The 14,530-nt window shown below is 38.0% G+C and overlaps 1 long non-coding RNA gene across 1 annotated transcript in view; it reads left to right on the top strand.

Annotated features, from left to right (window-relative positions):
* Positions 1–703: 703 nt before the first annotated feature.
* LOC123652435 overlaps positions 704–14,530 on the top strand; it is a 28,648-nt gene continuing 14,821 nt past the window's right edge. Inside the window, exon 1 of the long non-coding RNA XR_006741786.1 lies at positions 704–746. This is a non-coding gene — a long non-coding RNA (uncharacterized LOC123652435). The remainder of the gene's footprint in view (positions 747–14,530) is intronic.

Here is a 14,530-nt window from a genome sequence, read left to right as displayed (position 1 = left end):
CCTAGTCCTGCCCCACCACTAGAACCACTCATGGTGAGCGGCTCAGGGTTGAAGGAGAGGGGGTAATGAGAGGTGTTCCATGCACTTCATGGTGACTGGTCACCCGTTCGGTCTTGATGCTACCTGGCTCTTTATATATAAATAAAAATTTGTGCACAGGGGCAGGGGGGTGTCCCTCAGCTCAGCCTGCACCCTTTCTAATCTGGGACCCCTCAAGGGATGTCTGCCTGCGGATCAGGCCTAAATGGACAGACAGACATCCTTCTCACAATCCAGGACTGCTGGCTTCCAAATGCTCGCCTGTCTGCCTTCCTGATTGCCCCTAACCACTTCTGCCTCCCAGCCTGATCACCCCCTAACCACTCCCATGCCAGCCTGATTGATATCTAACTGCTCCCCTGCTAGCCTGTTTATTCTCAATTTCCCTCTTCTGCTGGCCTGGTCACCCCTAAGTGTCCCCCCCCTGCAGGCTTGATCAACTTTAACTGCCCTCCCTTGCAGGCCTGGTCCTTCTCGACTGTCCTACCTTACAGGCCTGATGCCTCCCAATTGCCCTCCCCTGCTGGCCATTTAGTGGTGGCCACCTTGTGTCCACATAGGTGCAGGATCTTTGACCACATGGGGGCAGCCATCTTGTGTGTTGGAGTGATGGTCAATCTAAATATTACTCTTTTATTAGATAGGATAAAGGCCTGGTGCATGGGTGGGGGCCAGCTGGTTTGCCCTGAAGGATGTCCCAGATCAGGGTTCTTTTGGGGCATGGGGCAGCCTGAGCAAGGGACTTGTGGTGGTTTTTAAGACAGCCATGCCCCCTGGCAACCCAAGCAGAGGCCCTGGTATCTGGAATTTATTTACCTTCTATAATTGAAACTTTGTAGCCTGGAGTGGAAGCCTGGGGCTGCCAGGGTGTGCAGAAAACTTTGTTTCCTCCATTGCCAAGGGCAACCCTAGCCTCCTTCTCTTTCCAGCTCCATGGCTGCCACCATTTCTGTTTGGATCTGTTTACCTTCTATAATTGAAACTTTGTAGCCTTGAGTGGAGGTTTAGACTGGCAAGGACAGGAGGAAAGCTTGGCTTTCTCCATTGTCTGGGAAACCCAAGCCTCCCTCCTGCTCTCTGTAGCTGTAGTCATCTTGGTTGCGTTTATTTGCATACTTACTCTGGTTGGTGGGCATGGCTTGTGGATGTAGAGGAGTAATTTTTAATTTGTGTATTACTCTTTTATTAGGTAGAATATTAGGACTAGTGGCCTGGTGCATGAAATTTGTGCACAGAGTGGGGAGTTCCTTTAGCCCAGCCTGCACACTCTTTCATCAGAGACTACTTGGGGGATGTCCAATTGCCAGTTTAGGCCTGATCCCTATGGGATCAGGCCTAAACCAGCAGTTGGACTTCTCTCTCCCAATTTGGGATGGCTGACTTCTAACTGCACACTTGACTGCCTGCCTGATTGCCCCTAACTGCCTCTGCCAACCTGCCTGATTCCCCCTAACTGCCTCTGCCAACCTGCCTGATTGCCCCTAGCTACCTCTGCCAACCTGCCTGATTGCCCCTAACCCCTCTGCTTTCCTTCCTGGTCAACCATAACCTCTCTGCTTGCCTGCCCAATCTCTCCTAACTTCCTCTGCCTGCTTGATCTCACCCCTAACTTCCCTCCCCTACTGGCCTATCTTGCCCCTAACTGCCCTCCCCTGCATACCTTATCTCACCCCAAGTGCCATCCTCTGCTAGCCAATTCGGTTCAGATTGGTCATTTCCTATGCCAGTCAATGTAAAAAACTCCACCTCCTAGTCAGCCATTGGCTCCTCACAGTTCACCCAGATTTGGTTCTGATTGGTCAGATTCTATGCCAGTTAGCCTCTCTGGACCTATCTCTGGGCCTAATCAGAGAAGTGGGGCTTATAAGCAGCCCCTTGAGGAGGCCTGGAAAGAAACAGAGGTGCAGCTATTGGCAAAGCTCCAAGAGAAAGAGAGAGGCAATGGCTGATCAACAGCTGCCATGGAGGCTGCAGATCAGATCCTGCCTATTTCTTCAGGCCTCTCTCCAGGCCTGTTCTGCAGCCCTCTCAACAGTCAGTTCTGGGTCACCGCACCTGCATGACTGCAAGACTGACTTCTGGTATTCAGCCAAGCCTTCAGTCAGTCATTACGGACCCTGGGTTTTATATATTAGGATATGACATTTCACTGAAAATGAATGCTTTTCATCCAAGGAGTCATCATATAATGATAAATATTTTTCAAGTAGTTAAAACACTTAAGAAATCTTGTTTTGAACTTGTGTTTGTGTTCCCACATTGGAGTGTCCTGAATGGTGAAACACTGTTAACATTTTCTGGAGAAAAAGTTTTATAATTGGAAATATAAACATAGTATATTAAGTTGCAGCCAGTGAAAAAGTGGCCAACTTTCCCAAATTATACTGTTTGCTGTTGTTTTTATTATTGTTGTTCTGTCCAAAAAAGAATGGTCACAAATGATAAGACAGATTCTGAAGGCAATTCCAAAAGAAAAGATACCAAAAAATGTAAGTGAAAAGTTAGTCTTTATTGAAATAGTTTTTTTAAGATCTTAATGTGAATATATGAATTAACTACTCTTATTAGTACTCATGAAATTGACTATATATAGTGCCATTATATAATTGAATCATATGTTAAATACTAAACTAATTGCTTTAAAATTTCAAATTATTATAATTACATATATATATATATATATATATATATATATATATATGTATGTATAATTTAAAATTGACAACACTATATGTGTTTTCTTGGTTGTCCTGACATTAGAGTTACTAGTTGATACTTAAAAGCAACCAGAAATTGCTTTGGGATAAATATATGTATAATGAGTGTTTTTTAATCAAACATAACATAAAGAAATCCTTCTCTTGTTGCCTTCTCTATATTTTTCAATTACACTAAAACTGTGTTTAAGTGTTCAGAGTGTGAACCTCTTTTGCATCTTTTTCTTAGCTTGGATCCACTCATGCTGGCACTTGCACTTCTTCTTCTCAAACACCTATAATGATAGGAAAGTCGTTGTTTCTAGAAGTAGGCAACTCTACATTTTAATTACTGTAAGTGTTAGAAAGCCTTTCTTGAGATCAAACTAGTCTCTGTATAGCTTCTTACCATTGGACTTTATTTGCCAGCATGGATCAATTTCCTCTTCCATTTGGAAGCCTCATTAGTTCTTTACGGAGAATGTACATAAAAATCATCAAGACAATGATAAGAATGAGGAAAAGAAGAAAGGAGGGAGGGAGGAAGGGAAGGAGGGAAGAAGGAAGGGAGAGAAGGAGGAAAGAAGAGAGGGAGAAATGCCCAGACCATTTTTTAGACCAAAATGAATCAGATCTATGGGTAGAATCCACTGTATGTTTTCATATGCTTTACTACCTCATTTATTTATTCTTGCATATACAGTGAATGATTACCATGTGCCCATTACTGTTCAAAATGCTGAGAACATATCAGTGAACAAAACATTAACCAAAAACTGCAATGGCAAGAGAGAGAGATTTACTTGTTTATTCAAGTGGTATGTATTACCACAATAAGATAATCAGACCTTTTGGGGGAAATCCACAATATACTGTGCTGTAAACTATAGCTACTTTCATTAAGTATTGCAGTCAAGTTACAGTGATATCTCCCAGAAAAGGTGCAATCTTAATTTAAAAAAAAAACTGTATGAAAGGAAATTAATATAGAATAGGTCAAAACTGAGCTGGTTCAAGAAAAAAGGTGAAACATACACTGCTGTTCAAAAACTACCCAACTTCCAATAGCTTGCATTCAGGCCCTCCAACTCACCTGTGATTGATGAGTCTTTGTTCAGATTAAGCAAACCCCGGTCCCCCTGCAGAAACCCATAAATCAGAAGCTGTCACATATTCCAGTAACAATGACAGCAGAACTTTTTTTATGTTCCACTTGAAATGTGTGCATTTTAAGATATGTTGCCTAACTGGCATGGCTCAGTGGTTGAGCACTGACCTATGAACCTGGAGGTCATGGTTTTGATTCCTGGTCAGGTCACATGCCTGGATTGTCTGGTCGGTTCCCAGTGTGGGGCTTCCAGGAGGCAGCTGATCAATGATTCTCTCTCATCATTGATGTTTCCCTCTCTCTCTCCCTATCCCTTTCTCTCTGAAATCAATGCACTCTATCCATTGAGCCAAACCAGCCAGGGCTACACATATTTTGAGATTCAACACAAATGCTTATATGAATGTTGAATTTGTTTTATTGCTGAGTAGTATTGTATTCTCTGGATAACAATTTCATCAATTGATGTGTCTATAAAATTGGTTATTTCCAAGTTTGAGGTATTATAAATAAATCTGTTGGGGGGAAAAAAGATATGTGGCCTATGTTATTTTAAACTAGAAGAGTTTAATGCTCCCTTACCTCATACAATCCATTAGAGCTGAATTACACAGGCTTTTCTTCAGTTATATGACAACTGAGTTTTGTATGAAGCAATGGCCAATGTCAAAAGAAGAGTGACAAAGATAGTTTTTATATTGTGTTTCAAGAGAAGATATGTGATCAATATGAATCTACAGGAAGACTCCTTCTGATAAAGAGTAAATGGCATTAAATTGGAATAAATGCCCTACATCTACAATGACAAAGGAAAGTAAATAGAAAATTATAGTTTTGGTGTTTAACTGTATCCAAACGAAACCACCAGTCTTTTCACAATGAGCTATTATCCTGGCAGCTCCTAAAGCTATAATTTCCCTCTTGTTTTGTTTCCTTCAATAGTCTAAGATCCTCTGGAAAATAAACTAAAGAGAGTTTTTGAAAGGCCATCATTCCATAAGTTCTCTGTAAACATAATGGGATAATGCATGCATCTTTTCATCTTCTCTGAGTGATATTTAATTTGTAACTTCTGTGCCTTTATTAACACTTCTGTGATATTTGTCCTCACTTTGTAGGCTGTGTTTGTGAGGTTAGCATTTCAAAAATTGTTTATTTGTTTCTAGATACTGTGTCTATACTTCAAGGAGCTGAGTGGCAATTATTTCTCAGGTTATAGGTGAATAGAAAATAAACTAAGATTTCCCTAGGTATGTATGACAAAAGCAGTGACAAGAGCATGATTTAATTCATTATACTTTTACTTCTGAAATTAATTTTTTATTAAAATATTGAATGCATATTATTAATATCCCTTGGCACTTTTCTTTCATTCTGCCCCTCTTCCAGTAACTTATCCAGGATGACAATTTTGCAGTTCATATTGAGACATGTTACTCCACTACATAAACTCATTCATTAGGTTTTCATTTATAGTATAATGGAAGCCCAAATCTTAAACATGGACTAATAGACAAGGAATAGTTTTATATTCCCCACTTCTTTAGCTTCAACATATACCATGTTTTCCTCCACTGTATTTGTTCTAATACCTCTGTCTTTCTTCAAGTTTTTCCTAAGGTCATTCACCTCACATAGTTACAATTTTCAAACTAACTTTTTAAAGGTGGAGAAGTTTAAGTTAAGAGAGTAGAATAAACACAAATAAGTTTATATGAAAATATTTCAGTAATTTAAAAAATATATATAATTTATATTATTTGCTGAAATTCAATGATTGGCTAAAAATATGTAAATATAGTTTTAGAAAGGAAACATTTATATAAACATATATAAATAAAGAGATTTATTGTAATGAATTGGCTTATTTGATTATGCATGCTGACAAGTCCCATGATAATCAGTTAGTAATGTGGAAACCTAGAAGAGCCAATGATATAGCTCCAGTACAAATCAAATGCCTGAGAACCAGGAGAGTTGACAGTATAGTTTCATTCAGAAAGCCAGCAAGTTGGAGAGCCAAAAAGAGCCAATGTTTCAGTTCAAATTTAAAGGCAGGAAAAAACTGATATTCCAGCTCAGATGCAGCCAAGCAGGAGGAATTCCCTCTTAATCAGGAGAAGGTCAGCATTTGTTCTATTTAGACCTTCAACTGATTGGATGAGACTCATCCACATTAGGGAAGATAACCTGCTTTATTTAATCTATTGATTTGAGTGTTAAAATCAAGGGAGTGACATCAGCAAGATGTTGACTAAACATATTGTGGTATCATTTCACAATATATACATTTTTGTACATCTTAAACCAATACAATGTTATATATCAATTATATTCAACACTGTATACCTCAATTAACTGATAGAATATAAACATAGAAAATAATCCACTTCAATTAAATTTTTAAGATTTACTTATTTGTGAAAGTGGAGCTGTCAAATTATAGTGGGTAGGGTAGGGAGATATGGGGGAGATAAGAGATCAACCTAAGGACTTATATGCATGCATATAAGCATAACCAACGGACACAAAACTCTGGGGAGGGAGGGAATATATGGGAGTGGAGGGGAGAATGGTAAGATATGTACACATATAATACCTTAATAAAAAATGAAAAAAAGGAAAGTGAATATTCAGGCATTCACTTAATATTTTTAGAGATTTTTCTATCTTCCAAGGCTATTCACTCTGAAGTAATCTTAGATAATGTAATTTTAGACAAATGCCACTGCTTACAAGATGTATAGAGAAATATCAAAGACCCATGAAGATTATCTACCAACAGGAATATTTATATATTCCATTTCTTATAGACAGTAATAATAATCATTACCTACATATACACAGTAATGTATACTAACACTATTCAAAGCACTTTTATTTATATTAATTCATTGGATATTCCCCACAACTGTATGAATTAGGCACTAATATTTTATAGACTGGTACACTGAGGCAGAAAGGTTAAGTACCATTTCCAAAGTCTCACACCTAGTGACAGATATGGGAACATGTACCTAGGTAATACAATTATTCTTCTGTTGTCTTATTCAGTATGCCTGCCTCTATAAGTTGTTATTTTCATATTATGTGATATGGTACTATATGATATGCTGCATCACAAATTATCATTTTGTTTCATATACAATACAGCAATCCCTTATCCTTTGAAGAAATTTCTGCCTCAAAATGCCCCCCATTAAGTTGAAAAAGCTATGAACAATTCATCTACTTTATTAGCAACAGGGAGCCCTTAAGAATAGTACATGCAGATAATATAATTAGAATACAGTCATCAGTTACACCACAATAGATAAGAAGTTTTGGGTCTGGGTCTCATATTATTCATACTCTCATGTTCAAACTTTGACATTCCCCTTTTCAGTTTCTCAAATCTTGCTGGATATTTGGCACTATGTTTACAGTATATACAGTATTGGTCTCTCAAACATTTTTTTCTTAATTGGTTATGCCTCTTTGAATTTAAATAATTTTACTAGTATACAAGCCTCCATTCTCTATCACTACCATATTGTGAAAGGTATAATAAATTTTCTTAATGAGATTTATCTACGGTCTTTCTGTGCTCTTCCCCTCATCTGCTATTTTAGTGAGGAATGAACTTGTCAAAATTTTGAAATGAGGTAAATTTAACTTGACTTGTCATTAATTAATTCATAGTGATGCTTGGTAAGTACCACTCCATACCTAAGTTCTCATTAAGCTCTTGACAGGAATTAGTTTATCTTAAGAAATCCATTAGCTACCTCTTTTGTCTGCTGAAAGCAAGTTTTTGAGAGAAAATTGCATGGCAATGGCATTGAGCAGTAAAGATGTGGGTGCTGGTATATTTGTGTGCCTATGAAATGAAATCAAAAGATTCATGCTGTCATGGAAAGAGCTCCAAATTTGTAGTCAGACACCCCTATGTTTGAAACACAATAATGGGCAAGAGAAAATGAGGGATTCAATGTCCAATTTGCAATACCTTTGTAAGGATTAGAAGACACTTTAGAAGGATTCTTTTTTCATATGACTTGGCACTTAGTAAGGATTCAACTATTTTGTTATTGAATGGTGTGGGAATGGGTAGAAAAGATATAGGGGAAATATATAGATTCAGTGAGCATGAAGTGCATACTAGTAATTATAATCTACAGAAATTATTTAGATCTTTATGAAACAAAATATTTTAAAAATCATTTGTAATTTTTAACACTAACTGGATATTTGATGATGAACTATTTTTATTTTAAGTGCAAAAATAGTGTAGTAACGTGGTGGTTTTTTTTTTAATAAGTTTATCTTTTAGCTATTCAAACTGAACAATTACAAATGGAAAGGGAAAGTAGATTGAATGCAGAGGACACAGGATTGGCCATGAGACAATAGTTTTTAGGGCTCATGCATAGGTACCTGAGTGCACATTTTGTGAGCTTTTCTGCATTTCTATATGTTCAAAATGCTTCATTAGAAACAATTAAAGTAATGAAGTAGTTCCCCCAAAATAGGGGAGGAGAGGAAGACAGCTGTGGATCATGTTCTAAGACACTAAACTACCCTGAGAATCCAGGATCTGTTATTAGGGCAGAACATATAGAGAGCTTGTGAAAAACAAGTGGTGGAGGCCACCAAAGACATTTATGCCACAGCTTTTGCTGGATTCGAGATCTTACACACCTAGTAATCATCACGAATATCACACAACATAAAAGTCTAGTTGCATGTCAACTTCACAGATCTCATTCTGAATTCTAACTTGTCCTTATCCCCTTCAAATCCTGGTCCTAGTGCATGTCCATGATCCACTCAGATTTGTTTGTGGCTTTGCTCCATCTTCATATTGACTGTCCAATAGGATATTTCCCCTGCCTTTGAACAATTTCCACATTTGACGATTTGTTTATCCTTCTAGAATATGCTTGCTGATAAAAAAAAGTGTCTCTTTTATTCTCTTAGGACAGAGTATAGTATAAGCCTCTCCTTATTTTTTGTATTATTATTTCAAACATGTATACTTTAAATCTCTTTAGAAGAGAAAAAAATAACTAAAACTCTGCTGGAGATTATTCAGGATTGACCAAAAACTTAAAGCTGAGAATTATTTTAGTTATAAAAGTTTTGAATTATCAATCAAATAGATGACTACATAATTGATTGTAATTGCTTGTTAAGATGAAAGCAACAATGAACATACCTTAAAAAATAAAGCCAATGATGACATCACACATGCAAAGATTTTTTTAATAAACTAAATTGTTTCAATCTTTTTGCTAAATTCAATTATTAAAATACTTAAAAAGAAGATGAAAGCCAACAACTAGCAAGATGACACTTTAAGATCAGTCATTTTAATAACTGAATTGGAGTGCTGAAAGATTCAAATTTGAGGAATTAATTGCTACTGAGCTGAAAAGAAGTAAATCAACTAGTAAAGGATATACTTTTTAAATAGGAATATTTCAGAACTCACAGTGAGAAACTTAAAACAAATAATATTAATATTAGAATATAACAATTGAACCACATGATGTCATTTACAAAGTACTTTCACATGTGACCCAAGTTAATCTTCTCAATAATCATAGTAGATACCATTGCCCCTATTCTATATTGAGCCATTGTTTGTAAACATAATCTTTTCAAATGCCTTATCCAAGGTCATGATTACAGTTCAAACTAAAGTCAAGTTCTGAATCCAGTGTTGTTGTTGTCCACTGTTGCCAGTTGTCATCACAGACATCAAATCCCAACTTTTCTAGAGATGTTATTCCTGAAAATTAATTATCATTAAATTCATCTGTATTTTTAAACTTACATCATGGTAGTTTCAGAGTTACCATTGAGAAAGGCAAAAATGTTCTGCCATCATAAATGAGGTCTTACATCAAGCTTACAGGTCTATTGGCAATTATAGTGAAAGTCTCCCAAAATTCCATTTTATAGTTATTTTGGAACTAGCATCGTCCATACTTTAGGTCTTCATGTTCTAGGATTCTCTTCTCAAATGACCCTGAATCTACATCCAGGGCTGTGTGGGCCTTTTCCTGGGCCCATCATGCTGCATGATGAAGACCTGCTTTGGGTGTGTACACCCCTAGGCCCAAGGGGTACACAAGTGGCAGGTGGAAAGGCATGCATAAAGTTTTAACCTGAATATCGGGGTGTCCACATGAGTGCAAGACCTCTCTTAGTGTGGGAGGATGCCAGAGGTGAAGAAAAGAAGAGGAGGAAACCACTAGCTTCTGCTTAGGGATGGATTTTTTTCTGTAAGCTACCTTCCAATCTACAGTTGCAATGAGTTTGAAAGATAATAATTTGAACCTGCCCTTCTGGGTAATTCAGCCAGCACTTTGTCAAAGTAGTAGCAAAGAACATATTTTCTTAGTTATTTATAACTTTTAAATACATATATTTTGTGTATGCAGGTCTTCATTTGTTCTCACCAAACTTGGTGAGCACCAAAACCCCACTGAAGTTAAGTCCTACTCCAGAGGGTCAGCTCCTGCACAGCAGCTGGCCCTCTGGAGTGAAAAACAAAACAAAACAAACAAACAACAACAACAAAAAAAACAGTGAAAAACAACAACACTGCATTCAGAACTTGACTTTAGTTGGAACTACAACCATGAGATACATGACTTTGGCTAAGGCATTCATAAATATTATAGGTGGCCTGAGCAAGGGTAGCATTACCAGAAGAGGAATTTGCACTTGCTTTCCTGGCATACGCCAATAACATATTGAATATCATATCATCATGTCAGAAGAATATGCCATGATGATTAACAGAGCCTTAATTATTTTTCCTTTTAAGTTTAAACAACTTCTCAGCTTTCATCTTTTTTAAAATTTTATTTTATTGTTGCGAGTATTACAGCTGTCCCCCATTTTCTCCCCTTTGCCTCCTCAACCCATCTCCCACCCTATCCCACCCTGCCTATTGTCTATGCCCATGAGATATGACTACTTGTACTTCTAAATCCCTTTTCCTTTCTCACCCCTCTCCCATGTGATAACCATCAAAATGTTATCTGGACCTATGAGCCTGATTCTGTTCTTCATGTTCATTTATTTTGATTTTTAAATTCAATTGTTAATATATATGTATTTATTGCCATTTTATGTTCATATTTTTTCCTTTTTCTCCTCCTCCTCCTTCTCCTTCTTCAACTCCTTCTTAAAGAAGAACCATTAACATTTAAAGTAATATTGGTTTGGTGATGATGAACTCCTTTAGCTTTTTCTTGTGTGGGAAGCTCTTTATCTGACCTTCAATTCTAAATGATAGCTGTGCTGGATAGAGTAATCTTGGTTATAGGTCCTTGTTTTTCATCACTTTGAATATTTCTTGCCACCTCTTTCTGGCTTGAAAAGTTTCTGTTGAGAAAGCTGACAGTTGTGGGTGTGCTTCCTTATAGGCAACTAACTGCTTTTCTCTTGCTGCTTGATTCTCTCTTTGTCTTTAATATTTAGCATTTTAATTATGATGTATCTTGGTGTGGGCCTCTTTGGGTTTATCTTGTTTGTGACTCTTTGTGCTTCGTGGATTTGTATATGTATTTCTTTCACCAAGTAAGGGAAGTTTTCTGTCATTATTTTTTTCAGATAGGTTTTCAATATCTTTTGCTCCCTCACTTCTCCTTCTGGCACCCCCATGATGTGAATGTCCCAGAGTATCCTTTATATTTTTGGATTTTTCTTTTGGCTGATGTGATTAGGTGTGATTTTTTTGTTTGTTTTGTTTTGTTTTTGCTACCTTCTATTCCAAATTACTGTTTTGGTTCTCTTGGTTCTTGACTCTACTATTGATTTCCTGTAAATTATTCTTTATTTCAATTAGTGTATTTATCATTTCTGACTGGTGCTTTTTTATATTGTTGATGTTCTAACCAAGTTCCTTGAGGTTCTTACTACGTTCCTTGAAGTACTCAGTAAGTTTCTTGAGCATCTTTATAACCATTATTTTAAATTCTCTATCTGATATTTTTTCTGCTTCCATTTCATTTGTGGTTTTTCTGTTTTGTTTTGTTGAGATTTCTCCTGTTCTTTCATTCATGGCATGTTTCTTTGTCTCCAAATTTTGGTTGCTTCTCTTTTTTTGTTTCTATGTATTAGGTAGAGCTGCTTTGTATACCACACTTGGTATATTGGTCTTGTGTAGTAGGTGTCCTGTAAGACCCACTGGCTCAGCCTTCCCAGTCACCTGAGCTGAGTGCACCAGGTGCACCCCTGTGTGAGCCATGTGTATTGTCTTATTATAGTTGAGCCTTGATTCATGTTGGCATTCACTGGGAAATATTGACCCCTGAGCCTATTGGTTGTGATGATTGGCTGCAACTACAGTGAAAGAGATGCTATGCAGGAGCAGACCCTCTGGAGTATGACTTGATTCATTTGGGGCTTTGGTGCTCACCAAGTCCTGTCCTTTAGTGTGTCTCTTGTGAAGTGGTAGGGTTTTAATCCAGTGTGGTTGAAGCTGACCATTAGGTGCACTGGCTCTGGAGACTTCAAAAAGGTTTAAAGTCAGCCACTCCCTGTGCTCTGCCAGGGGCCACTCAGCATGAGCTACAAGCAATCTGAAGATAGCTGCCAATTGTATTGTGCAATGTGCCCAGAAGAGTCCAAGCAATGAGCCAAGGTGGGCTACCACTAGTGTCAAGCCAGGGCCACTTATTGAGAAGTATGGGGCTTGCTGAGGCCAAGTGCTGCTTATTTGAGAACTTTTAAGAAAATCTGGTGCATGAGGCAAGAGAGGCAATTAGTATGGAAAAACCACTGAAAATTGCTTGGATGAACCTGCGAGTGTGTGTGTGTGTGGGGGGGGGGGGTGTCTCAGGGAATCCCCAGGGTGGGGTGCAAAGTGTGAGCCAGCTTGATAGAAATTCAAATATGGGAACTGCCTATTGGCTCTGTAGTTGGGATGGCTCAGCAAAGGAAAAGTGGCCTCTTCTAGCAATTCTATCTGGGAGAAAGTTGCCCTTTCAGTTCTGGCCATATTCCAGACAAGTTAGTTATTCCCCAAACATCCCAAGATACTTTTAAGCACCTGTCCCAGCACTGGAGCTCAGAGAGAGTGAATTTGTGAGTGTGAGTCTCCAGCAGCACACATATCACTCAGCAATAATCCCTGCTTGCTTTTACAGCCATAAGTTGTGGGGAGTTCTCTTTCCAGCACTGAAACTCTGGGTGGGGGTGGAGGGTTGTGGCGAGGTGGGGTCCTATGTGGAGCTGGGACCCCTAGCACCTCAGGGAAAGCTCCACAGCAAAAATAACCCTTACAATTTTAAACCCACATAGGTGGGTGTGGGACCAGCCAGTTCCATGATTCTACCCCAGGTCTCTATCCCTCATAACAGTCTCAATGTGCTTCTTCTTTAATTCCTTTTAGTTGCAAGACTTCCTTTCAGACATATTTCAGGTGGTTGTTAAAGTAGTTGTTCTGTATTTTAGTTGTGATTTTGATGTGGTTGTGGGAAGCAACAAATGTTTGCATATACCTACACCACCCACATCTTGACTGGAACTTTCAGCTTTCCTTAGTGTTAAACCTAAGATAACACTAGGGGAGGCCCTCATTCAAAGTAATGATCTAAAAGTTAAGAGTCCAAATGCTTTCTATTCTTGAAGCAAAAATTCAGGACAATTCAATCTAAAAGCAGTCATCCATTCAACACAAATGTATCAGTCATTAACTGTGTAAATGGAAGACATTTTTTAAAGGATCCTTTGGGGATAAAACAGATGAATCGGGCATAGTTATTATTTTCTTGTCTGATAACGAAGATCAGATTACCATGTTAATGTCTATAATGTAGAGGAACACACAGTATGTCCCTAAGAGATGTGATTCTGTGGGAGTTGCTAGGTGTGAAAATTGTGTGAATTCCGTATACAGATTCAGTTGTGCTGCCCAGGCTAGAATCCCCAAAGCTCACTGCTGCCTGCTCTGTCTGCTTTGAATGTTCTTACTCCCTTCCTTTATCTAGCTAACTCTTAGTTAATTTTTGAAAGTTAACCCATGTCAAGGTGCATTTCCTAACACTCTCTCCCTCCCAAGGAGTAGGTGATTGTCCCTTGAGACCTAAGGTACCACAGGAACCTTCACTGTAGTCTAAGAGTTTGCACAGCTGTTTCCCACTAGAATTGAGTTCCTAGGGCACAAACGTATCTTGTATTTATGTGTGTCCTCTGCTACCCACAATGTTCGTGATATGTTTGGAATTTCCTAAGGGCCTGTTGGATTCCTGTGGATTGGAGGGATACAATAACTGTATTGTAAAAGTTATAAAGATGGGACTTGAAGAAAAATAAAAAGGTAAACTATTTGAGGTGAATGAAATATCAAGAGCAAAACACAGGTGAGGCACTGATACAGGAGAAAGGCAAGTAGTGGAATTGAGCTTTGCTGGAGCACTGATTGGAGAAAGATTTAGGAAGTCATGCAGACTAAGAAGGCTTTTGAACATCAGGCTAAGGATCCTGCACCTAATTTTGTAAGCAGCAGAATAATGTCAGTGAATGCTTTTAACCAGTATAGTTTTATTGTTTGAGCCCGACTTTTAATAATTGTAACAACGCCATGAATGAAGATGCATAAGAGGAGAGAATAGCAGCAGATGATGAACTAGGAAACTCTTCATTCAACCACCCATTTATTGATAACTTTTTAGTTCACAGGTATTGG

Source organism: Pipistrellus kuhlii, unplaced genomic scaffold (assembly GCF_014108245.1).
Source record: "Pipistrellus kuhlii isolate mPipKuh1 unplaced genomic scaffold, mPipKuh1.p scaffold_m20_p_16, whole genome shotgun sequence".
Lineage (NCBI taxonomy): Eukaryota > Metazoa > Chordata > Mammalia > Chiroptera > Vespertilionidae > Pipistrellus > Pipistrellus kuhlii.
This window is presented reverse-complemented; position numbering and strand designations above follow the sequence as displayed.